This window comes from Leptonychotes weddellii, chromosome 14 (genome assembly GCF_054177405.1).
Source record: "Leptonychotes weddellii isolate Sample4059 chromosome 14, ASM5417740v2, whole genome shotgun sequence".
NCBI classification, from domain to species: domain Eukaryota; kingdom Metazoa; phylum Chordata; class Mammalia; order Carnivora; family Phocidae; genus Leptonychotes; species Leptonychotes weddellii.
This window is the reverse complement of record NC_138382.1, coordinates 12,169,498-12,196,353: the sequence shown is the minus strand read 5'-3', so window position 1 is coordinate 12,196,353 and position 26,856 is coordinate 12,169,498. Positions and strand designations below refer to the sequence as shown.

The window sequence follows — 26,856 nt, the reverse complement described above, 5'->3', positions numbered from 1 at the left end:
CATCAATATATTCCATATCTGGAAATGACTATAATTTCCATAAGGTACATGGCAAATGGAGAAATTGCTTATGGCATCACAAATGTTAAGTGTCTTTTTTCTAAGTCATAGTGGCTGAACTCTGACCCAGATGTATGTTTTCATGTCCTTCTAAGGTAAGAGCAGTCTGTAAATAAAAATTAAAAGAGTAGTTCCACTATATACCTTATTTTAATTTTATTTTTTATTTTTTTTAAAGATTTTATTTTTAAGTAATCTCTATACCCAACCTGGGGCTTGAACTTATAACCCCGAGATCAAGAATCTTGTGCTTTTCCAACTGATTCAGCCAGGCACCCCTATGCACATTATTTTTAAGAGGTCCCTTACGCTTGTGTGAGGACAGGGACCACACCATACTTATTTTTCTATCCTGCACAACACATAGCATACTATCGTCCCTGTAGTAGGCACAAACAAAGCTTGTTGAGGGAAAACAGAAAACATGTTATAATTATTTCATGTACATCATGTATTCTATTGTACTTTATCAAGATTTAGGCCTGTTATGTTTCTAATTATGTCTGCACTTATCATTCCACTGAGTTAAGTCAATAACTTTGAACAGAGAAACTGGTACTCATCACTAATAAACATCTGCTCTTTTTGCTACCCAGCATCCATTCACTTCCTTCGGGACACTTTATCTCTGTCTGGATAACCACCCTCTTCCCCACTCTCAGTTCTTGTGCTTGGTGGAGCATGGGACTCAGGTGATGATACCTACATTGATTGAAGAAAAGACATTGGTTGAATTGGGGCAAATAAGGCAATGAATTTTCGTTTTCGTTTTCCTGGAATTTGGGGAGCACATTGCTTGGTTTTTCCCTCACTTGAATTTGAGAGAGTATAAAGTCTAGAGTTGTTGTTACCATCTTGTAGCTACAAGGAGAAAGATGCCAGAGAATGGAGGGAGGGAGGGGGAGAGAGAGAGAGGGACAGAGAGAGAGAGAGAGAGGAAGGCAGTGTAACTGGATGCTATAGACATTGATTAACTTGCAACTAAGCTCTGCCACAAGGTAGTGTGACCATGGATTTTTGTTGTTGTTGTTGTGTGAGACACTATATTTTGGCTTCAACGGTTTAAGCTAGTCTTCTACCACTTTCAACTCATAGTTTTATACATGCCCCCAACTCAAATTACATTTTCTTCATTTCACGGAATATCATAGTATTATGTACACTACATCAGTTTTAATGCTCCAGGGGGGAAGAATAAATGAATCTGAATTGGGGCTTTAATGCATATAATGTAACATTAATTCATCTAATATGTACTGAGCCCTAATTATGAGCCATTGCATGAAGAATTCTGAAAACACGAACCAAACTTATAAAAGCAACAACAAAAATGTTTTTTTCCCCCTCCCATTAGGGCTAGCTTTTTGTCACAAATACAATTATTAGTGGCTTTTGCATGTTATTTGGAAGAGTAATCCATAAAGGATAATTTCTTTCATTTATACATAATATTAAAAATCATCCCTTTAGAAATAAGCACAGAGGAAGGAATTTTTGACATTTACAGTTTTGAAATATGTTTAATTTTATATATCCAAATAATACTATAAGAATTCCTCAGAACTTTTTTTTTCACTAAAACATCATTTTTTGTCATTTAAGTTGAGTTTCTGCTAGTCTTTAATTTCCATATGAGACTGGGGGCCCAAATTGTGTAGCTTCTCTAAGGATGGTAGCATTTGGCTTTCTGCTAGGGGTAGAGCTCAAATTTGGCATTGCTCCTAGGAGCACGGACTCTGTATACACTCAATAGTTCTTAGTATATCCACTATCATGTTAGTAGCTCCAGCCAATGTCTTTCCAACTCTGTAACCACTGCCAGCTCAAGCCACTTGAGCTGTGTGCATCGATATCCTTGAGGAAAGCCAACCCTTCTTTGTGGTCTCCACAATTAGCACCTAAATTCATTTCATCTTCTGGGTCTTACCTGTAAACTCTTCTAGTTTAAGGCAGAAAAATTGACAACTAGATCCCAAAATACACATGAAATCATGTCAATGAGTCTCTACCCTACTTTGGTTTTTATCAACTTACACAGTCCCAGGATACGCAGGAGGATAATTCAACAAATTTAAAACTGTATTAAACTATTTTTTAGAGATTTTATTTATTTATTTGAGAGAGAGAGAGAGGAGAGAGATAAGCAAACTCTGTGCTGAGCACAGAGCCGTCACAGGCCTTGGACTCTGAGATCATGACCTGAGCTGAAACCAAGAGTCACAGCCACCCAGGTGCTTCTTAAGCTATTTGTAGCAATTCAAAAACCTAGAATTTGTCCAACTTGAGATAGATTGTATGGGCTAAATAAAATGTTACATCTTGGGGCGCCTGGGTGGCTCAGTTGGTTAAGCATCTGCCTTTGGCTCAGGTCATAATCCCAGGGTCCTGGGATTGAGCTCTGGTGGCTGGCTCCGCACTCAGAGGGTGTCCCTCTCCCTCTGCTCTTCCCCCGGCTCATGCTCTCTCTCTCTCTTTTTCTCAGATAAATAAATTAAATCTTAAAAAAATAAAATGTTACATCTATTTTGGGTTTCAGTTATGTTAACTCAACATGATAATATTGGACAGTTTACCTTGATTAGAAGTTCTGATTGGTAGTTAATTTGGTCTTTAATTCATGAAAAATGGGGAAATTATTCATTCAACATCTACTTATATCAAGTGTCTATCTCATCTTGATGGATGAAATGTTTTAAAACTTAAGGTTTAAGTAGGAGAAATAAAAAAAATGAGTCCTTGAGACTAAAGAAATATGGAACCAGTGATAATATGTGACTTCCCATCTTACAGAAGAAGAAACCAAGACCAGAAGAGGTGGAATAACTTTCCCAAGGCATCATTGGCTAGTGGCTGTGCCAGATTGGAACCTAGAACTAGTGATTCTATCTAGTGCTTCTCCCTTGATATTAAATGTTAGATAATAGAATCCATGTTAGGGCAGGAATGTAGACAAAGTAATACCAGGTCAGTTGTATTTGCTTTGAGCTTGCTGTCATGGTGGGAGAGTGTATAAGCTAATCTTGGCTAAGGTGCTACATGATCTTAAGGATCAGCAGTATGAGTACATGATGGAGATACCTACTTACATGGTACTGAAAGCTTTCCATCTAGGAAAAAAATCTTCCTGCACCAATTCATGAAAGAATTGTGTAAGTTGCATATGGGCAGGACAATATCTGTTTCAAACAGTGTCATATCAGCAGCACTTAGCATAGTGCCTATCCTAATTTAGATTTCCAATAAAGGTTGAATGGACAAACAGAAAAAATATATAGGGGACTAGCGCAATATTCTCATAAAAATCAGCTAAATGAGGACTGAGCCATCTTTCTGTTGCCAGGAAATGCAGAAGTGAGATACTCACAGGCATAACTATTGCTGCACAGATAAAGTAGTTTTGGGGGGCCAAGGGTGCTCCTTTGATGGGAACGCAAACCTGCGTTCCCACTTAAGAACTGGAAAATCGAGATCATTATGACTTGCTATCCATCAAAGCTTCCTACTCAGAAGAACACAGTTTTAAAAGGAATGCATTTATCCCATCTCGGATTTTTGGTGTGCCTTTTTTTTTTTCTTCTCTAAAGCATAACAGGCTTGTCAGAGTTTCCATGGTGAACGTGGGGCACCATGGAAACTGATAGATTTAGCTACACAAGAAGAATAAATAAAATAGGCAGGCATTTATTTCACTGTGCAGTGACAACTTCTCTCTTGCCTGGAAGAGGAAAGTGGCTTCTCATTTAACCTGCCTGTCCTTCACTCTCTGTGCCTCATGAAAACATGAGTTACTCACTGCATCATTTTACTGACCTGCGCTGATTGGATTGTTCCCCTTGAGGTCTATTGGTCCTACTTTGGTTTCACTTTGGGGTAGATCTCTGTGTCACTGCAACCGTTGGAAAAGCACGTGTAATATGAAAGTTGTAAATGACAACCCACGGTGCACCAACATAGTCATGGAAAAATTGAATGGAAAATTCTTTGCAGTCTACTGGGTTGAGACAATCTGTGAGAGCAACTAGAGTCAAGAGCCGGGTCCATCCTATACTAACTAGATAGACAGGCCAACTCCCCTGAACCTCAGCTTCTCCATCTCTGAAATGGTTAAAATATATCCTCTTCCTACTTTATAAGATTGTTGTGAGGCTCAGAATAAGATCATGGAAGAGAAAGCCTTTTTCAATAGTTAAGTTCTGTCTAGCAGGAGAGATTGACTAGCTACGGGTATAATTATACGAATAAAGTGACCAAAATGTCAAAACTGATCATGCTATGCTCCTGTCCTTTGCCTCAGGCAGTTAGAGGTTCAGAATACACTGGTCCCTCCCAGTAGTTGTGGGGTTTTGAGATCACCTGGCTACATCTAAAGTAGGGAGAATTGTGATCTTGAGAAAGGAAGCTGTTCAACTTTTCTGTGTATTTGAAAATTTTCATAATAAAATGCTGGAAAACTAAGCAAAATGAAACTCTTAACTTTTAGTCCTAATGAATTGATCACCATTAGCACACCCCCTCTATAGATTTTTTTTTTTGAGATTTTATTTATTTATTTGACAGAGAGAGACACAGCGAGAGAGGGAACACAAGCAGGGGGAGTGGGAGAGGGAGAAGCAGGCTTCCCGCGGAGCAGGGAGCCTGATGCGGGGCTCGATCCCAGTACCCTGGGATCATGACCCGAGCCGAAGGCAGACGCTTAATGACTGAGCCACCCAGGCGCCCCTATAGATTTTTTTAATCACTAAAATATGGGCAATAGAGCCATCACTTGAGATCCAATATTTATATAAGTCTATTGAGTACCGCCTATTGGCCAGGCACTATGTTAAGGGGATACAGAGAAAGAAAGGAAGGAGACATGGTCCTTAAGTAGAACACAATCTTCTGGTGGAGATAGATAATAAAAGGAACAATTATAGCACCCCACAAACTCAGAGAAGGAGCACTTAGTACCTGAGAGAGAGCGAGGAGGTGTAAAGATGTTCTGGAAGGGGTTGGGAATGGGCAATTAAGCTGAAGGATTTAGCCAGGGGAGAGTGGGCAGTAGAATAAGGCAGGCGCGGTGTAAGGTGGCTTTAGGGCGCTGCAGGCAGAGATCGTGAGCAAAGCAGATGCCCAGCATGTGGGATACTGGAGGGAGAAGAGCCCGAAGAAGCAGCGAGGGCTTCAGGAAGCCTCCATGCCAAGGAGCCTCCATACCAAGGAGCGTCTCTTTTCTTTGGAAGGAAGTGATACGTGTGGTAGGGCACTGAAAGTGCATACCATTGTTGGATTTCCTTTTGAGAAATTGCGTTGGTGAGGGTTGAAATGAGCCATTGCTGACGGAATAGTGATATGAAGAAATAGCAGGGAAATGCACATTGAACACTAACTTCTTAGGTCCTTTCAGTTCTAATATTGCATGAATATAAACGTGGGCTATAGAAAGAGCTGAAGAATAGAAACTGCTATTTCCTTGAGACTTTGGAAGCACAGGACATGCTTTGCCACGTCAGAATAACCATATTAACCAGAAGCTGTCTTGTGATGCGCTTGGGCCATGTTTCAAAGGTGAATATAAAAGCTCCACACTCCTTTCTTCCTCCAAACTTCAGTGGCCTTGAGAACATTTCCCTGGGGATACCAAGATGGGAGTCAAAACTGCAGGGGGACCAGCGAAGTAAAGGACGAGGATGGAAAACACATGAGAATAGTTGGGAAACCAAGATTTCCTGACACCTGGCTGAGCTGAGGCTACCGGATCCTAAGTGAGGTGACTGCAACTTGGCTGGGAATTGAATTGGGAGAGAGTACTGCTTGGAAGAGCTAACCCCCAAGGAGTGCTAAGGCTGTGTCCCCTGGAGGCCCATGACCATTCCTTCTGTTTAAGATGAACTTTATTTAAAGCTACACAATAATTACTCGTTCCATAAGCCACACATAACAACGTCAACAAACATCAAAACAAAACAAATTCCCTAGCAATTCCATTTTCTCAATAGAATGATATCCACTGTTTGGATCCACTTTGAAATTCTAGCCTCTATGCCTATAGGTTTTTCATGATTTTAACCAGAGCATAAATGACATTTTAAAAAACTTCACCATTTTATTATATGCAACGCCCATGTGGCTACATAGTTCCCCCATTTTTAACAACTGCATAATAGTCTACTGAGTAAATAGATTCTAATTTACTAAACTAGTTTCTATTGTTGGTCACTCAGGTTGCTTTCATTCAAAAAAAATTAGCTGCGGGGCACCTGGGTGGCTCAGTCGTTAAGCGTCTGCCTTCGGCTCAGGTCATGATCCCAGGGTCCTGGGATCGAGTCCCACATCGGGCTCCCTGCCCAGCAGGGAGTCTCCTTCTCCCTCACCCACTCCCCCTGCTTGTGTTCCTGCTCTCGCTATCTCTCTCTCTGTCAAATAAATAAAATCTTAAAAAAAAAAAAATTAGCTGCATCTGTTTTAGGGAACCAATACCTCTTTTGGAAATGTTTAATTGACTCCTTTTTTAAACTAAGACACAGACATTTTCTTCACTTTTCTTTCTGAGGTTCGTAGGTAGACAAGCCTAGGTCAAGAGGATGTTTTCACTGTGCTGGCCATTGGAACTACAAGGAGGGAGCAAAGTCTGCAGAATCAGGAGTCGATGATAAGGAGAAAGAGCTAATGTGGCAACCTCAAGAGGCAAGTGCAATGTTCTTAGCTTCAGGGCTTCCCAATTCTGAGTCCTTGGTAGGGTGACCAGCCACCGCAGTGCGCCCTGGACTGCAGAGTTTCCTTGAGGTGAAGGAGCTGAGAACGGAATGAATCATTTATGTAAACTAGCCCTGTGTCATAATGGTGACAATTCAGAGAAAGCCCACTCATTCCCTGAAATGAGAAACCCTTATCCTGTAGGTAGGAGCCAGAATGGATATTTATCTCAGGTTATTGCTCTGCTCCCCCCAAAAACTATTCATACATTTATTCAATAAATATGTATGAAACACCAAGCAGGGTTCTAGGCATAAGACCCCTGGTCTTGTGGTGCTTCCATTACTCTGTGTGTGCATGTTGGGGCAAGAGGGGCAGAAATAAATGAAAACGCATGAAATATATGAGGATGGATATGATAAGTACAGTGGCAGAAATAAGATGGATTGATGGAATGGAAATTTCGGGGGTGGGGGATTGCTACTAGTTTGGTGGTGGGGGAAGGTTACCCCGGAGAGCTACACTGGAGGCAAACCAGTGATGAGAAGAGCCAGTCATGTGAAGATCCTCAGGAGGCATTAGGGGCAGAAGGAGCAGAAGGAATGTGTGAGGCATGAGTGGAAACCAGGTGGTCTTCCTGGAGGAACTTAGTAAAGGACTTCATGAATGCAGTACGAGGAGAGAATGCCGATCTGGAAGCAGTCTTAGCATCCACCCGATCTAAGTTCCATTTTCACACATGAAGATAAAGACTCCGAGGCTCCCTGCTTTGACCACAGTCTATTGATTGCTAATCCGGTACTGCTTGGAAGAGCTAACCCCCAAGGAGTGCTAATGCTGTGTCCCCTGGAGGCCCATGACCATTCCTTCTGTTTAAGATGAACTTTATTTAAAGCTACACAATAATTACTCGTTCCATAAGCCACACATAACAACGTGTTATGCCACGTTGCCACTAGCCACTCAGCTTGAGAACTTAATTTTCTCCCCGGGTGCAAGTGGAATTGAATCAAAGAGATTCACTTATTTTAGGTGTGAGAACGACGGGAAATGGAATTGTTTGTGGAGGGACACAAGGGCCAAAAACACTGGCCTCAAGGTGGGAGAGAGGGGCTTTGGGGTACAGATCAACTTCCGCCGGTGGGGGCCCCCGTAATTCCGTTAAGAGATGCTTTCAGAACATCAGGTTAGGACAAATTCTGCAACCTGCAGAAACTGAAAATGAAACTGGTCGGTAAAGCAGGCAGCTCCAACTGACCTTTCCACCTTTTCCTGAACTTGGGCCCGTTCAGACCTTGAGGGTGCTACAGGTTGAGAACGTACAAGGTTTGGTCACAAATAGCCCGAGGTTTAAAGGGCAAGAGAAAGCAGGCAGACGCAACTCTAGGTATGCCAATAAAGAAAGGTGGAGGAGGCTGGGGGACAGGGAGCGATAGCAAATTGAATGCCCAGCTAAGGTACAGGGCTGGACCCCTGGGCTCCTCCTGGCCCTTCTTTCATCTCCCTCTCCTCTCTCCCCTGGGTCGGCAACTCAGCCACCCGAGGTTAAAAGTACTGCGTTGTGAGCGGTGATTTTGGAAGCTCAAAGAGTTAACCTATCAAAAACTAACACAGGGGAGGAGAGAAAGACCACACCCCAAGGGAGCGCGGAGCCAAGTCACAGGAGAAAAATCCTATTGGCATCGAGGAGGCAGGAAGCCCGCCCCTGGGCGCGGCCTGCAGGGGGCAGGCTGTCGCTCGGGAAAGCAGGGGCAGTACGAGGCCCCCAGCAGGTGCGCCCGGCAGCCGCCCGCAGTCGCAGGGACCGCTCGCCTCACCTCCGCCGGGTGCGCTCTCCTCGGTTCGCGAACCCCGCGCCGCGCGCCGCCGCTGACATGTGTGCCGCCCCGATGCCGTCCCTGGCGCACATCTTCCGAGGGACATTCATCCACTCCACCTGGACTTGCCCCATGGAGGTGCTGCGGGATCACCTCCTCGGCGTGAGCGACAGCGGCAAAGTAAGCGGGCGCGGGGTCTGGCGCACCCCGACGGGCGCGCGGACAGGTGGAAGGAGTCCCGCGCGGTGCGCTGCGCAGCCCGGAGTCGCTCCGCGCGGAGCGAGAGCCGCCGCTCCGGAGTTGAACTTGACTGTTTGACTCTTGGAGAACGCGGCGAGAGCCCTGGCGCTGGGTTCGTGGGCTGGCCTGGGAGTAACGCGCTCCCAGAAGCAGGGAGCTGTAGAGTACGCACTCCCACGACTGGTTAGCAGCCGTCCAGGCTGCAGTGGAAGGGGGAGCGAGGCTATGCCCTCGCAAATCTTAAGAAATCATTAAGAAACCTGGACTTTGCTTCATTCAGCTTTGTATCTCCGGCGCCTGGCACAGTGCCTGGCACAGGCTAGGCGCTCCGTAAATTTGATTGAATTTATTGTGGAAGAAATAACAGAGGAGGGGTCACTTGGTTAATGTTGGTTAGCCCTTTCAGCGCACATAATAAGCAAAGAACTGATTTCATTCACTTGCTCGCTCAACAGACACTGCACCAACGACTCCAGCTAGATAACTTATAATACTAGAAAGGATAGTCTGAGAGAAATTATCCATGTCCCCTCTGCCTCCCCATAGCCATTTGTCCATTTGCATCAAAGCAAGCAGTTCCATTTTCAGGCTCAAAATGTCTTCTATGAGTGTATCTTCTATATTTCTTTTTCCAAAATCGGGATTTCTACAAACGACCTGGGTAACTTGATGTCTAATATTTACCGTGCACATGCCCCGTGCCAGAGGTGGTAACTTCATCAGCAGCGGCTTGGCCAGTTTGATAAGTGGAAGCCATTCCATTTTTAGCAGAAAAAAATAAAGATGAGGATGGGATATTTTTGAGCTTTTTCCCAACTACCAGTCTGGTTAGCAAAAGTACACCTATTTGTGACTTGTCAGCTTGAAGAGACTATTCCTGACTAAATACGCTTCCCAGTCAGTGACGGTTTTGAATCGTGACTCTTACATTTGGGGATAAGCGAACCCTGTTTTCTTACGGTGCTTAAAAATTATTCTCTCTGTGCATATTCAGGGAGCCTGCTGCTGTGTTTCCAAGGTGATGGAACTCTCAGAGCTCCCCCAGATGGGGAGACTGTTTAATTATTGCCTTGTGTACTTGACCCTCAAGTTTGGAGGAACACTTAAGCTTGGGGCAAGTCCCAAGAAACAACGGAACAGAGACCTCTAAACTGGGGAGGGATTAAGAGGAGCTTGCCTAATCGCAAGGAGCTGTTCAACTCTTGGGTTTCTTTATAAAAATTAATTGCCCAAATCCAGAACTTTAATTGGTAAGATAGCAAGCAAGAGGGTGGGTTGAAGACTGTCTTCAACCAGTAGAGAGGAGTCAGAAAAGGAAATAATTTATCTAAAACAAAATTACTTCTGCTGGGGGTTGTACAGAAGAAGGAAAGCATTGACTCAGGGAGTCTATTCTCCACTAAGGAGCATACTGAAGTTATAAATTTAGAAAAATGCCATTCCCTCACAAGATAAAATTGACTAGGAATTGAATACAAAGGTGAGTTAATCAAGTGCCTTGTGAAACATCCTAATCAGTGAATTGGTAACTGTTGATTTCTCTTCTAGCTGCAAGGCAGTTGATTGTGGACTACGTGTAAGGGGAGAATGTGCCGTATATATTTCAAGATTTGATTTCCCCCATTTTGAAAGTGGGAATGCTTTGCCTTTATAGTTGCTGGGATAATATTTATTCAAAAAATGTCAAGGTTCAGGGACGCCTGCGTGGCTCAGTTGGTTAAGCAGCTGCCTTCGGCCCCGGTCATGATCCCAGTGTCCTGGGATCGAGTCCCACATGGGGCTCCTTGCTCAGCAGGGAGCCTGCTTCTCCCTCTCTCTCCCTCTGCTTGTGCTCTCTCTGTCAAATAAATAAAATCTTAAAAAAAAAAAAGTCAAGGTTCTTATACCAAATTAACTCCCCATAAAACAAATATGTGGAGTCATCGTGACGTTTACATTTTTACTGAGCTAAAGCTGTTCGCACCCTTTGGGATGATCAGAAACATCTAGGGGGTGTTTGTTAAAGTGCTGGTTCCTGGGGGTCATCCTCAGAGAATGTGAATTTATAGGCCTGGAGCGGGCCCCAGGAAATGGCATTCCAGCCAAGGTCCCAGGAGATTTGGAGGCAGGCAGTGGGTGCATTACGTCTTGGGTAACCACAGTGTATGGGTTGTGTGTTGGAAACAGTTCTATGGGATCTTGGGAACTACTTCTTCATTTTGAGCTCATGTCTAGGGTTGAATGTGAGAGAGAGCAGAATGACTTCCTCTGTCTTCCCTCTCCCTTTTAGACCTCAGCTCTCATGTCATGTAACTTCATTTAGATCCAGAGCATGATAATGACTAACTACTTTTAATTCATTAATTAAAGCTCATTCAAAATTAGGTTAATTAAAAAAAATTCTCTAGTCAACCTTTTAGTATTGGGCATTTTGAATTCAGAGTTAGTTTTTCTACTTGAGTGGCATGTACCTTTTTAAAAGAAAGACTCCAGCATGTGTAATTTATTTGCAGATATTTAATGAAATTTTGAGACTCTGTATGCTCCCATACTACTAAATATCCAGTTCTTCCCACCTAGAACAGGATCAGGTTGACTTTAAACTTGCCTAAAAGAAGTCTTGGGTCTTTTAATGCACATTTACTGGAAGCAAGCACGAGGAAGAGAATCATTTTGGGGGTAGTGTCCTGGGATGGCAGAAGCAAGTCCTATGGAGAAACCAGAGAGTTGGGTTCAAGTTCGGTCTTCACCACTTACTTTCTCTGAGACCATGAGCGAGACACTTAACCTGTCTGAACCTCCGTTTCCTCGTTTGTAGAATCAGATTTTCTTTTGCTAAGTATTAAATGAGAGAATATATGAAAATGCCTGGCACTTAGTGGATACTTAACACATGCCATATTCATTCTGTCCCCTTCTTTCCCTCTGCTCCTAGTGATGTAGTTTTTGAATGTTTGTGTGTTGGTGTTGGTAGGGTGAGGTCCAGAGCCGACAGCCGAGAAGGGATTCTTGAGATGTCTTGGTGCAAAATGGTGCTTTTATTAAAGCACAGGGACAGGACCTGTGGGCAGAAAGAACTTTTACCTGCTGTTCCCTGCTGCTCCGGGCCTGTGAGGAGCAAGTGATTATATACCTTGGGGTTGGGAGAAGTAAAGATAAGGGAAGTTCCAAACGGACTTTGATCTGCTAAAGAAGGCTCAGTTTCCTGGAGGAATATTATAATCTGCCTATCTCAAGTATCTGTCAATGGGCTGCAGGTTATAAGGACGTTTAATTTTATCTACGTTTCCTTCTGCCTTTAGTTTCCCACATCACTAGCAAACCCTTAACCTCTTACTCACTCTAGTATTTTTTGCATATTTCCACATGGTGGCGTCATGCAGACCAGCAATTGGAGAAGAATGCTGTGGCCTGCGATGCACTGTGTGAGAAGTGGGGAGGCCACCAGATCTCAGCTGTGAAGCCGCCCAGCTCATGTCATTGGCCCACTGGGACACAAAGATGCAGCTGGGAAGAAAGATCTAACGAGGGTTTGTTGACAGGTTCCCTAGCACATCATATTTAGTATCCCACCGTGTCGTTATTCCCACTTACAGGTGGGGAAGTTGAGACTTGTCTTCAATTCAGGTTATGATCCCAGGCTCCTGGGATTGAGCCCCGCTCAGCAGGGAGTCCACTTCTCCCTCTCCCTCCGCCCCTCCTCCCCCACTCGTGCTCTCTCTCTATGAGCTCTCTCTCACTCTCAAATAAATAAAATATTAAAAAAAAGAGGCAGTGTAGTGCGCCAATTAAGATACAAATTTCTTTTTGTACTTTTTTTTCTTGAGTATGGTTGATACACAGTGTTACATTAGTTTTAGGTAAGATATGAATTCTTAAGAATGCTTCTGTCACGTACATATGTGAATTTGATGAAGTTACTTAACATTTCTATTTCCCAGTTTCCTAATGTATAAAATAATTAGCGTAATCCACCTCATAGGGTTGTTGGAAGGCTTAAGTGAATTAGTAATTGTGAAGTGCATAGAATGCCTTGCACGTAGCACACACCCAATAAACACCATCGGTTATCAGCAGTGGAGATGGAGAGAGGTGGACAGGATTGATTGTGACTTAGGTCAAGTCAGCTGGATTTGATGGGAGAGTTAGAGAGCTATATGTGACTGTATTAAATCATATGGTGGGATACTTATTTTCCCAGCTTCCTGGTGGTGAAGGGTGACCAGGGATGACATTCTGACATGCAGGAGGTTGGCTCAAAGGCTTCTTGGAAATATTTTTCTCCTTAACAAAGGTGGTAAGAGAAGGTCTTCCCTTTTTGGATGCTTTCATATGAGGAGTGGAGCTGCTGCCGCCTTTGTTTGAGACTCTGAGGAAAAAATTAAGAGGATCTCAGAGGCACTTACCTAGTCCGTCTTTGAACATCATCAGATACGTCCATGAATAACGTCACCGGATAGTTAACTGTCCCTAGAACTGCCCATTGCCCTCAGAATTCTTCTGCGTGAGAATGAAATGTCTTTTTTTTTTTGAATTTTAAAAGATTTTATTTATTTATCTGAGAGAGAATGAGAGAGAGAACACGAGAGGGGGAAGGGTCAGAGGCAGAAGCAGACTCCCTGCTGAGCAAGGAGCCCGATGCGGGACTCGATTCTGAGACTCCAGGATCATCACCTGAGCCGAAGGCAGTTGCTTAACCAACTGAGCCACCGAGGTGCCCATGAAATGTCTTTTTTGTCTACACCTCCATTAAGTGCAGCCCAGAGCACCTCTAATGATTGCACTGCTTTTTTCAAAGAATCAAATTATTTTTCAAAGGACTGCTCACTGCCTTCCCCTTTTCCCATTTCTGTTGTCTTCTTATTGGCCCCAAATGTCAGTGTCTTTTCAGGCACCCATATCAGTAGTCAAGCGGGCCAGTTTACCTCTTGGCTATCTTTGTATATACAATCGTCTCCATTGTCATTGACCTTGTCCAGCCTTTCATTGTCTCTATCTAAATGAATAGAGTTGCCCCCTAGCTGTTTGCTCTCCCCCATTCTGATACCACCTCCTCATGCCTGACAGTTCCGTTCTTGGAGCATGGGTAGAATCACGTATCTCCTCATTTACACCTACCGGCGGCTCTCTGTTATCTCTAAGATCCAAATGCCCCTGATCGACATTCTAGGCATGACATGTTTGGCCCCAGCCTGCTTTTCTAATACTTCCTCCTGCTCCATCCTTCTCTCTGGCAAATGGGAGGAGGATTTCCATGACTGGTTTACACCATGAGGTGTCCATGAGCCGAGGGATGTCTATCCCTGCCAGTTCCTCACTGTTTCCCAGCACATCGTGTTCTTTTTTGCCTCCTTTGCTGGTGCCAATCTCACAGCCTGGAATAGTCCTCCTTTTTATATCCCCCTTTCCACTCCACCGCTGTCAAAATAAAATCTTGCTCTTCCTTCAAGGCGCCATTCTGATGTCATCTTCTTCTCCAAAGTTTCCCTGGCCATCATCCTGGAAGTGGAATGGGTTACCTTTTGTTCTCCCATAAATGTTGGCATATATATTGAAACCAGTGTTTTTCTGGTGTCTAAGAGCATGGCTTCTGGAGTCAGACTATGTGGATTCAAATCCCAACTCTGCCTCTTAGTTGGATGAATTTTCTAACATAGCTGAGCCTTGGCAGCCTCATCTACAAAATGTGGACAACAATAGCACCCGAAGGAATGGTAGGACAGATGAGATAGTGTGTGTAAAGCATTTGGCACATAGTAATTGCACAATAAATATTGGCCACTGTTCTTATTTTTCTTTCACTGAAGTAATTATTTCATTTTTACCTTTCATCATGCTTAGCTTTATTGAACGTTCTCACTCACTGAGCTGATGTGAAGTTCTTTGGCAAATGGGAGGTGAACTGGAGAGAAGGTAACATTTATTAAGTCATACTGTGTGCCTGACTCTGACAGTTTCTTTGTACATCAACAATCCTGAGATGAGATAGCATCATGATCATTGTTTTCTTCTTCCTCACCCCTGCTTTACAAATGAATAATGGAGGCTCAGAGAGTTGTCTGTCTTGGCTGCCGTCACAGCAAGTAAATGGCAAAGCCAAGATCCACACCCATGCTTGTCTGATTTCCAAGGTCTGTGCTCTTTCCAGGAGTCCCTGCTGCCTCCTGTCATAAGGGGGGGGCTGAAATTCTATTGTCCTTAGGGCCCCTCAGCTTTGTCCTATTGTTTCAGTACCAATTAGATGGTCAGTAAGGTGTGTTGAATGTAATGTGTAATACAAAGACATTCATGTGTGATGTGTAAAAAAAGACATTTCTAATTCCAGAGATATTTTTTTTTTCAAATTAAAGTATGGTTGACACACAATGTTACATTAATTTCATATGTGCAGCAGTGATTCCACAAGTCTGTATGCTATGCTCACCACAAGCGTATCTACCATCTGTCACCATACAACACGATCACAACACCATTGACTCTGTTCCCTATGCTGTGCCTTTTATCCCTGTGAATTATTCTTTCCATAACTGGAAGCCTGTATTTCTCACTCCCCTTCACCCGTTTTGCCCATCCCCCTTCCTCCTCTCCTCTGGCAACCATTAGCTTGTTCTCTATATTGATGTCTCTGTTTCTGCTTTTTGTTTGTTTATTCATTTATTTCGTGTTTTTAGGTTCCACATACAGGCGAAATCCTATGGTATTTGTCTTTGTCTGTCTGACTCATTTCACCTACCATAATACCCTCTGGATACACCATGTTGTCACAAATGGCAAGATCTCATTCTTTTTTTAAGGCTGAGTAAGAGTCCATTGTATATTTATACCACATCTTCTTTATCCATTCATCTATCAATAGACACTTGGGTTGCTTCCCTTTCTTGGCTATCATAAATAATGCTGCAATAAACATTGGGGTACATATATCTTTTTCAAATTAGTGTTTTCATTTTCTTTGGGTAAATCCCAGTAGTAGAATGACTAGATCATATGGTTGTTCTATTTTTAATTTTTTGAGGAACCTCCATGCTGTTTTCCAGAGCAACTGCACCAATTTACATTCCCACCAACAGTGCACAAGGGTTCTTTTTTCTCCACGTCCTTGCCAACACCTGTTATTTCTCGTCTTTTTGACTCTAGCCATTCTGACAGGTGTAAGATGATATCCCAGAGAGATTTTTAAAAAGCACAATTGGACTTATTCTTTGAGGCTGCTGGGTGTAACCGGAGTTTGCTTCCCTTCTGGGTCTCTAACATTTCCTGTTCCTAGAATTTCTCAGCAATCATTTTCTAAGATTGAGCAATACACGTTGATCATCTCCCAAAAGATCTTATCTCATGCATGATTTTGACATTACTTTCTAAAAAGCCATACCCTTTTCCTTTGTGAAGGCATTTTTTAGTTAACTTAATTACACTAATTTATTAATGCTAAAGGATAAGTCACCTTAACTTTAAATTTAACTTCTAATTGAGATCTGGTTTTCAAAGCCTTTCAGCTATTGTATTTGGTCCCTCTGCTTGTGAAATGCTGATTTTTGCCCCAGGAATTAGTTATTCATGCACGATTACCTGAAACCACTTCTTAACAAATACCCTTCAAGTGTTTTCTTCCCCTCTTAGCCCTGCTCACGTTGGTACCCCCATGACTCCTGTTTCTATAGTCACAGTGCTCTTTCTTTTCTCAGCCTGGGTTTTTAAAAATTATTTTGGCAGAATGAACCTTTCTCAGTAAAAACCCCACCTGAAAACCCAATGGTGTCGACCTCAATTTATCAACAAGCTATTGATTCATGAGTTAAAAAACATCTTTGAAAGCTAAAGCAATGATACAGTAACTCTAATTAAAAGCAAGTTCTTCTAGGCTTACATATAATGCTGTAGAAATGTTAAAGGCCTGATGTTCTCCCATAACTTAAAGGGACAGAAAAAGTGTATCGTGTGATCATACAGCCCCGTCCATGCGCCCACAGTTTGGATGTGTATATCTACACACATACAAAACACATTTCCGGAAGGCAATATTAAAATTACAAACCTAAATAATACTTACTTTTGTAGGGCAGGAGTGGAGAGTTGGGAATGTGGAGGAGAATTTTTATGTTGTACTCTATAACTTTTTGTATTGTTAGTTTTTTGGTTTTGTTTCACTTTTATCATTTAATGTAAAGTTTACCATTTTTGAGAGTACACTTCATTGTCACTTATGACAGTCACCATGTCATGCAGCCACATCCATTCCCTAGTTCCAGAGTATGTTTGTCACCCCGAAGGGAAGCCCATTAACCATGGAGCAGTCACTCCCTATTCTTCCCTTCCCCCTCAGCAACCACGAATTTGCTTTCTTTCTCTAGGTTTGCATATTCTAATTGTTTCATATAAATGGACCTGCATGTGACCTTTTGTGCCTGACTTTTTTCACTTAGTTTAATGTTTTCAAGGTTTGCCCATGTTGTGGCATGAGTCAGAGCTCCATTCCTTTTAATGGCTGAATAATTATCTACTCTATGGATATATTATATTTTATTCATCAGTTGATGGATGTTTGAATTGTTTCTACCTTTTGCCTACCATCAACAGTTCTGCTACCAACATCCTTGTGCAAGTTTAAAAAATCAGTTTAGGGACACCTGGGAGGCTCAGTTGGTTAAGCGTCTGCCTTCGGCTCAGGTCATGATCTCAGGGTCCTGGGATTGAGCCCTGCATCGGGCTCCTTGCTCTGCAGGGCACCTGGTTCTCCCTTTGCCTGCCACTCCCCCTGCTTGGGCTCTCTCTTTCTCTCTTTGGCAAATAAATAAATAAATAAATCTTTAAAAAATAAAATAAAAAACTAGTTTATTCTTTAAATAATCTTTTTATGGCTCCCCATTGCTTAACTATGGGATGAACCTACACCTGGCCTCGTTGAGTGTTTGCCCAACTTTCCATATCGTTTATGCCTTTGTGTTTTTGTTTACGTTCCCCCTTCACCTTCCATCTGCTGGATGAATACACCCTTCAGGACTATTTTAAGTGTCACTTCCTCAGTGGTATCATTGTTATCACTCCAGCTCTCCTGTTCCCAGGCCTAACTAACCCCTTTATGCACCACTTTTTGCTTGGCACCTCTTTATGGCTCTTACTTTATCTCTTGGTTATCCCCTATAACCTCACCTTGAAGGCAGGGGCTATGACTTTATCACATTCGTATCCACAACTCTTAGCATATGGTAGGCACTCAGATGAGTATTTGTTGGATAAATAAATGGTGTTTGGATTTTCTTGCCACAAGATAACCAGTTTGGAAAAGTTCACTTTAGGAGTCAGCAAAATGTACAGCTAGCTAAAAATATCTTTCAAATAACCAATTGTTTGAATAAGCACTCAGGGTTTTTCTAATCTAGATGCTTGATACAACGTATTTGGCCTCTGGGAGTTGTAATTCGTTTCATGTCATAGTGAATAATTAAGAACCTGGAAAAGTAGGTTTTAATTGGAACTCCGAGACCTCATAAAATTCTCAAATGTCTTTAACTCGGACTATGTTAAGGATCTGGAATAATGTAGATTATAGAGGATTGCTTATTCCCTTTGGTTTTATACTGTGGTTTGTTAAGTGTTCACTTCTTCATAAAATGGTAATTTCCTTAAAATATTGCTTGTAAATTGCCACTTACAATTTATAGTCCTGGAACATGGTAGGCCCTCCATGAATAAGTGTCCCTCCTAGTACCTAGGGCTTTAGCACAAATTGCATTTTGTAAATGCTTCTGAATAAAAGAAAGGACAGAACGGACTGCTGTGCTCCATGTGCTATTCCTTTGGGAGCACAGATGGGGCAGTTTTTCCTCCATACTATTCACCTAGAAGTTGTTTCCTCCTGACATGTATAGATCAGTCTCATGGAAGCCTTAACCCTTTTTTGAAGCATAAAACACAGAGGGAAGCCACACTATGTCCCTGGCTCAGTGGGAGCACGTGAACCTCCTCAAGATGCAGCCTGCTGTGGACTCATCAGTCCTGTGGAGCTAGTAGGCTTGGAGCTCCTATGAACCGATAGCTGGTGAAGAAAGAGCAAAGACGTCAAGGGGTTGGGATAAAGTGATAAGCCAAAGAGATGCAGATTTTGCCTTATTTGCACTCAGAGTCAAAAATCAAATGAGCATGGGAAAGTATGTAATTTCTAAAAGAGAAAACTGCAGAATGCCATGTAGTGTGAAACCAGAGGACTTGGCTTATTTTGAAGAGATGCTTCAAGAATGCAACCCTAAGGAAGTGACATTCGAGTTGAGGTTTGAAGGTTAAATGGGAGTTAATTAGGCAGAGAAAGATAGAGGAAAGGCCTGTGCAGAGAGACTCAGTGGGGAGAAGGAACTGGTAACTGTTGTGGTGGAGGGTGGAGAAGGCGGGTTGGTGGAAATAGAGGAGGCCAGAGAGATAAGCATCAGGCTTTTTTCATCAGGGTTTTTCATTTATTCCCAGGGCAATGCAATGGGAAACCAGTGAAAGATGTTAGATAGAGGAAGATAGGTAAGATAAGATTTGCATTTAAAAATGTGTATATAAACAAGAACCGCAGAGTAACTGAGTAAATATTGCAGGAAAACAGACTGGACTGTGGAGCAGAGCAAGAGTCATTGCTAGAGGAGATGAGTTGGAAGGTAATTGCAGTGGGCCAGGAAAGAGACACACAGATGGTGGTAGAGTTGGAGAGAAATGGGCAGATCTGTGACACAAGAGGGAGGCAAAAATCAGTGAGATTTGGTGACCGGTTGGATAGAGAGGGCTAGGGACAAGCTTCCCCTGGGTTGCAGGCTTATACAACTGGATGGATGTGTTGGCCATCACTGGTTGAGGGAACAGAAGACGAGATCCACCCAGAGAGGGCAGACTCAGAGGTCTGTTACGATCATGCTGAGTTGAGGTGCCCTTGTGTCATCCACGTGGAGATGTCAGGGAGGTGTTGGCTTGCAAGTCTGAAGCTCCGAGGAGATATCTGAGTGGGAGATATAAAATGTGGAATAAGGGTTGAGAAGAGAACAGGAATATATTAACTCCAGTGGTTGAGTTTTGATTAAAAGAGTATATGCAAGCAATGAATCATGGAACACTACATCAAAAACTAATGATGTAATACATGGTGATTAACATAACATAATAAAAAAAAGAGAGAGAATGAGTAGGATGAGAAAGGCAACCCAAGGGTCAGAGGGTAACCACGGGAGGGTGGTGTCATAGAAGGCAAAGGATGGGGGACAACTTCAAAAAGGAGGGAATAGAGCAAATGGTAGATGTTACTGAAGGAATAATACTGGAAAAATGTGCAATGGATCTAGCAACTGAGGTTATTGTTGACCTTAAGAAAACTTATTTTGGTAAAGAAAGAGAATGGCAATCCACTTGATTTGGATTTTGGAATGGGTGGAAGATAAGAAAATGCATTTGGTGATCATAGACAACTCTTTTGAGATAATAAATGTATAATATTTTTGCTTATCCTACGAAAAAAATAATAGGGTGACTTTAACAGTAATAAAATACAAACAAATCACGTATGTCTTATTCTCCAATTCTTAGGTTCTTTGAGGACTTTTTGTACACACGTTTCACTACCATAAGTTATGTAAGCATGCTGGTATTGCCCACTTGCAAATGTTTGAGTGGATGCCAAGGCTTTGGCAAATATGGATGTGCCACAGCTTAGAATTAGCTGCAGCCTGCTTAATAATCATTTTACTGTCTTATCTCAGAAATATAATTTAGCATCTCGGTGTCACTGGCAATCTTGGTGTTCAGTCAGTATTTTTGTTTTGTAGTGCAGGATGCCAGGAGTGAAGCTGAAGCTGTTCTCATCTTAGCAAGATCAAACGGGAGAGGCATAATTTTTCCTTAGGTTTGAGATTTTTTTGAAATTAAGGCAAAAATAAATAAATGGAACTAGGGAAGACCACAAAACCAGATGTTCTCCTTATTTCGAAATGCAGTTTGATTACAGGAAAGCATTTTTGGACTTTTGCTTTCTCCAAGGGTACTGAGAAAACCCCACCCCTTCCATCCTTCCTGGTGGATTACTTTGAAAAGAAGATTTAATCCAGCTGAGAAAAACAACTTTTAAGTGACTCATGTTAAGAAGGAGAACTGCAATCCTTACATATATGAACACAGGCTTGTATAATCATTCTGGTTTTCTTTCTTTGTCTCTTTCTTTCTCTGACAATCAAGTAGAAGAAGGAGAAAAACAGGAAAACTTAGACTAGATTTATGCCAGTTGAAATTAGAATGAGGAGAATTATACCTAGAAACCTAGGAAGGACTGGATGCTTCCAAAATGCCAAATCATTGGGCAGATAGAGTAAGAAGACAGTAAGAGGAGAGGATGTGGAAATGCAATGAAGTGACAAATGGCACTAAAAACCCATATCCATTTACATTGAGTCCTGTCTTTGGGCTTCCCCATCTTTTTGTCCATACCCTGAATACCCTTACCTCTCATTCTCCTCTATGCATACCTTACCCATCACCCCCTCCAAAAAAGAACCGGATTTTTCTAGTCCTCGCTGATTTCTCCCTTCTGTGAGTTTCCTCAGCTCGGTCTGTAATGTCAATTTGGCCTGTACAAACATGCCACCATGCATTGTTTTCAATTTCCTGTATGCACATAAATTTTATTTCCTCAGCTAGAATATAAACTCTTGAAATGTGAGGATTATTTCTTACACAGATACCTGAATCCTTAGCAGTCTGATGGGCATATGATGTGCATTTCAACAGTGTGTGCTGCCTTGGATTGTTATCAGTTGAAATGCATTACGGAACATGACAAAGGGGAGGCCAAGAAGCATATTTTAAGCAACTTCCTGCCAAATCTTGGGATTTCTCCTCCCCAACTCTGTCTGCAGTGATTTGATTGGTAAGCACCCAGTCCTAGGCTCTTGGCGTGCACAGGTGTGACTTTCACAGATGAACCTGGAGGATATTTCTGATTTTGTGGAGGTTTATGACTGAATTCCAGAAGCTGCATGTTGGCCTCCTGGTCGGTATCACTTGACGAGCCCATGAGCCCACCCGGTCGGTCAACACCCACGCTTCAGTGCAATTTCTCACCCTTGGTATATATGCAGTAACTTTCATGAAACAGTTGGAAAACAACCCAAACTTGGCATTTTTAGAAAATGTTGGAATATTCCTGAGAAAACTGATGAGCAAAGGAAGATGTACTACCATTGAAGTAGTTTCTTTTTACTAGTGGTGTTGCTGCCGTAGGCTCTAAGCTCATCTAGTAAATAGAATGTGCTCAGCAAATATTTGAGGGATGAATAACCAAGAAAACGATTATTTCTAATAAAGGCAAAAGATTGTATAGCACGTCTGATGTATCAGCCACTGGTCTAAGTCCTTAACATATACTAACTCAATCCTTGCAACAACTCTGTGAATTGAGTACCATTATAGCTCCATTTTGCAGATGAGGAAACTGAGTCATCAACAGTTTAAGTGACCTTTGTTCAAGGTCACATTGCTGGTAACTAGCGGAATTAGGATTTAAATCCATATGGTCTAGTTCTAAAGTCTGTATTCGGAGCAGCTCTGGTGGAAGTGAAAAGCTGCGCTGTTGCTCAACTGTGTGGGGGTACGTGGAGGCCTTAGGGTCTAGTCAGCAGTTTCTGTGATAAAAATTTTTGCTTGCTTTTGGCTTTTTGTGTTGCAAAAGAAAACTCCTAAGGGGTTCTGACAACTTGTCAGTGCACCTTCTAAAGCGATTATGTGTCCTTTGCGAGATCCACAATTTGCTCATTCTTAATCAGGTTTTCAACAACACTGTTGTGTTGTTACATGTTAGAGCTTTAGAACCAGTGAGGAGTTGGGCTTCAGGAGCGGTGGAAAGCAAACTAGTGTCGGTTCATGGCTGGCATCCATCCATCTCCACACAGGAGAGGAATTTGTAAGGCCAGGATTTGGGCCTGTTCTGAGTCTCTTTCATGAGCTTCGGGAGTTGAGTTTGTGGAGTTCAGTGAAGCTCACAATATGTTGGGCGTGTGAAACCTAATGTCAAGTGTATTTAGAGCTTCTATAAAGAGAGCACAGGCAAACAAGGAGGGAGAGAGTATTAAGTTACGTGAAATATTTGTCAGGCTTAGATTTGATCTTTTTTTTTTTTTTAAAGATTTTTTTATTTATTTGACAGAGAGAGACACAGTGAGAGAGGGAACACAAGCAGGGGGAGTGGGAGAGGGAGAAGCAGGCTTCCCGCTGAGCAGGGAGCCCGATGCGGGCCTCGATCCCAGGACCCCAGGATCATGACCCGAGCCGAAGGCAGACGCTTAACAACTGAGCCACCCAGGATCTTTTTTAATCTACTCTTTTGGCAATGGAGACATGATTTGACTTAATTTAGTTGCTGGAAATGCATGCTGTCTGGATGGCCACCATGATTTTGTTACACATTTATATTGACTTTGTAAGTAGGCTTTGCCTACTTGGGCGAAACCTTGGAATAACTGTTGTGGTGTGACTTATCTGAAGAACTACCCCAAATCACAGGTAGGAAGTCTTGGCAGAACAACCAACCCAAACTTTGCCTCTCTACTCTCATCCTGTTTTCTACATGCAGTCAATCTGATTAACAAACGAATAATAAACAACAACCAAACAGGCTGGTGGGCTCACACTAGAATTAGAAATTGAAGAACAAACAAAACAAAACACACAAAAAAACCCCCAAAAATCCAAACTAACAAAAATAAAAGAAATTGAAAAACATTTGGTTTTTCAGGGAAACTGGGAAAAGCTTTGTGATTAATGTGACAAATGAAAAACTGAAACAAAGATGTTTTCAATTTCACCATATATGATAGAAAAAAATAGAAATTTAAAAAAATGTAGCTTTGAGACCAGGGAAGGGTGCCCTACATCCGAACCTCCAGGAGGAGGCAATCTTTATTATTTCTTACAACTGTGTCCCATCCAGTGAGCAAACGGGATGAAGAGAGATGAATTGTAAATCAAACAAACAGAAAGAAATATAAAGCTTTTTTCCCCTTTAAACTTAGGGAATATGACATCAATACCATTCTATGGTTGCCATCAAAATACAACAGGAAAGTTGGATTAGGTCCACAGGTTTGACTAATGATGCTGTGTTCATGAAAACACATAATTATCCCTGAGCTCTTGGAATGAACCAGTTGCAGTAGCTCGGGAGAGGGGAGGGGATTTGCACATATTAATTTTATTTATTTATTTATTTTAAAAGATTTTATTTATTTATTTGACAGAGAGAGAGAGAGAGAGAGAGAGATCACAAGTTGGGGGAGAGGAGCAGAGGGAGAGGGAGAAGCAGACTCCTGGCCGAGTAGGGAGCCCGATGCGGGGCTCAATCCCAGGACTCTGGGATCATGACCTGAGCCGAAGGCAGACACTTAACTGACTGAGCCACCCAGGCGCCCCTGCACATATTAATTTTAAAGATAGAATTCTAGTTAGCAAAAATGACTCTCCTAGAACTATATAAAGGATACAGCAAGAGGCAAGGAATATACATAAAGCCTGAGAAAAGAATAAAGCTCATTTTTATCTTCATCCAATACAGATCTTTTTCAAAACTTAATAATTGGATTTTTGTGGAGCTGTATGTAAAGGGGATTTAATAAACTGAATATTACGGGAAAATATATTAGTCTAGAAGTTAGGATACCTGAACTGGAGAAGGGATTTTATTATTCAAACGATCATGTGATCATGGGCTAGTCAGTATTCTTCGTGTGTCTTATCTGTGAAATGGGTATAGGGATGTGGTCCTCTAGAAAGGGTTTTTGGGAGCTAGGGACCTCTGGGGCTTCCATGCGTTTTGTCTGAGCTTACTGTTCACTGCTCCTCTTTCAGACTAGAAAAAAGACCTTGATGCTTTCCCTATGTCCTGCAAGTGCTACCTAAAAGCACGACTTAAAAAGTCTTAGGCAACATATAATTGTTTTGTAACTGGAGGGCCCTTTAGAGTATCTTGCCCACGGTATTTATGAAAACAGGTAGCACTGATGTTACTGAATGCTTACTTTATACCAGACTCTCTTTGGAGCATTTTCCTTGTGTTATCTCATCTAATGCTCACACCCACTTTATGAGGAAGATAGTAGTTTTATTCTCATTTTATGAGGTAGGAAACAAAGGTCTAGTGAGATTAAGTAACGAGTTGTCAATGTCAAACAGCTGATAAATATTGGAATTGGGATTTAAAAAAATATACCTAAAGAGAAAATCCATGCACATGATAGGAAATCTCCAGTGCAGAGTTGTAGTGACTAGGAAGTGCCCTTCCTTGTTCCTGTAGCCTAAACCTGGTATTGCCCCCTTCCAACAGGCAACCAGTTTCTGTTCCCAATTTCTTATGTATTTTTCTAGAGATCGTGTACAAAACATACAAGCTAATATATATACATATATATATTAAAATATTGATATGTATTCTTTTCTTCCCCCAGCAAATGGTAGTACCCTAAATGCACTGTTTAGTGCTTTGTCTTGGACATCCTTTCTGTATTCTTTTTTTTTTTTTTTAAAGATTTTATTTGAGAGAGAGAGAATGAGAGAGAGAGAAAGCACATGAGGCGGGGGAGGATCAGAGGGAGAAGCAGACTCCCTGCCGAGCAGGGAGCCCAATGCGGGACTCGATCCAGGGACTCCAGGATCATGACCTGAGCCGAAGGCAGTCGCCTAACCAACTGAGCCACCCAGGCGCCCTCTTTTCTTCTTTTTCTGATTCTCTTTTTTCTTCCTTCCAGCCATTCTCCAAACATTTATTTGAGTGTCTCTGTGTGTCTAGCACTCTGTTTGATGCCAGGAATATCAAGGTCCAAGAGCATCACAGTCTTCTGAGGAGGTTATACATTAGTGGGGAGACAGATACTCTCACTTTAAATGATAATGCAGTGAATGAAGTGCTTGTGTTAATTTCCTATGGCTACTATAACAACTTACTACATACTTGATAGTCAGAAACAACACACGTTGATTCTCTTATTACATTTCTGGAGGTCAGAAGTCTGTTTCATTGGGCCAAAATCAAGGGCCCTGCCCGCTCTGAAATTTCTAAGGAAGAATCTGTTTTCTTGCCCTTCCCAGTTTCTAGAGCTACATTTCTTCTGTCCTTGGTTCATGGACCCCCTCTTCATCTTCAAAGTCAGCATCTTGCTTCAGTGGTCAACTTGGCTTCTGCTTCTGTGTCAAATCTCTATCTCCCTTTACTAAGGACACTTGTGATTACATTTAGGACCCACTCTGATCATCCAGAATAATTTCCCCATGTTATGATTCTTAATTTAGCCACATCTGCAAAATCTCTTTTGCCATGTAAGATAACATTCACAGGTTACAAGGATTAGGAACTGGCTATAACTGGCCATTATTTAGCCCACCACTTTGCTATTTGCAGATGCATGCAAACAGTGCCAAAGGAGCACCTTGTTTAGCTTGAGGGTGTAGATCAAAAAGATTGCTGAGTAAGTGGTTGACCCTTCAGCTGAATTCTTAAAGAGTGGGTGGGAATGAGCTTCTATGTCATTACTCCCCAGTTCTGTCTGACTTTCCCTTTTACAATTCATTTCCTAGCTCCTTTCACCTTTCTGGGCTCATTAAATCAGCCGCAAACCCTAGGCTTCCCCTGTTGGTCCTTTTTATCCATCTTTTCTTTCCCAGATATGTCAGCCTCTTGCATGGGGTTCACATTCATCTCTGTACAGATGACTCCAATCTCTGTCTCCAGACCTGGCCACCCCTGTTGTTGGACAGCTCTGTCTGCAAGTCCTGCTCCTCCACCCCATCTCTTCTCCCTACCCACAAACCAACATCTCCTCTTGGCTTCCATAGTTTTATCCTTCTGTCCTTGTTTTCTCATTCAGAGATTTAGTATTTATATATATATAAATACACACACCATCTCCTCAACTGTTCCCCCCACATCCATGTACTATCATATTGTGTGGGTCCTTCCTTAACATTCTTCCCACATCCTGCTACTCTCTACACTGGCCATTGCCTTCACCCAAATGAACCATTCAAATGGTGGACTAAGACTTCTTCTGTCACTAAACTCTCCTCCCAATTTACCTTACAA

General features: G+C 42.2%; 1 protein-coding gene across 4 annotated transcripts in view; it reads left to right on the top strand.

Annotated features, from left to right (window-relative positions):
- The first annotated feature begins 8,600 nt into the window (after positions 1 to 8,600).
- Positions 8,601 to 26,856, top strand: part of GDA (guanine deaminase) — a 53,989-nt gene continuing 35,733 nt past the window's right edge. For all 4 annotated transcript variants that reach the window (XM_081802832.1, XM_081802831.1, XM_081802834.1 and 1 more), the window contains exon 1: positions 8,601 to 8,732. The gene's annotated coding sequence lies outside the window, so the exon portion shown is untranslated. The remainder of the gene's footprint in view (positions 8,733 to 26,856) is intronic.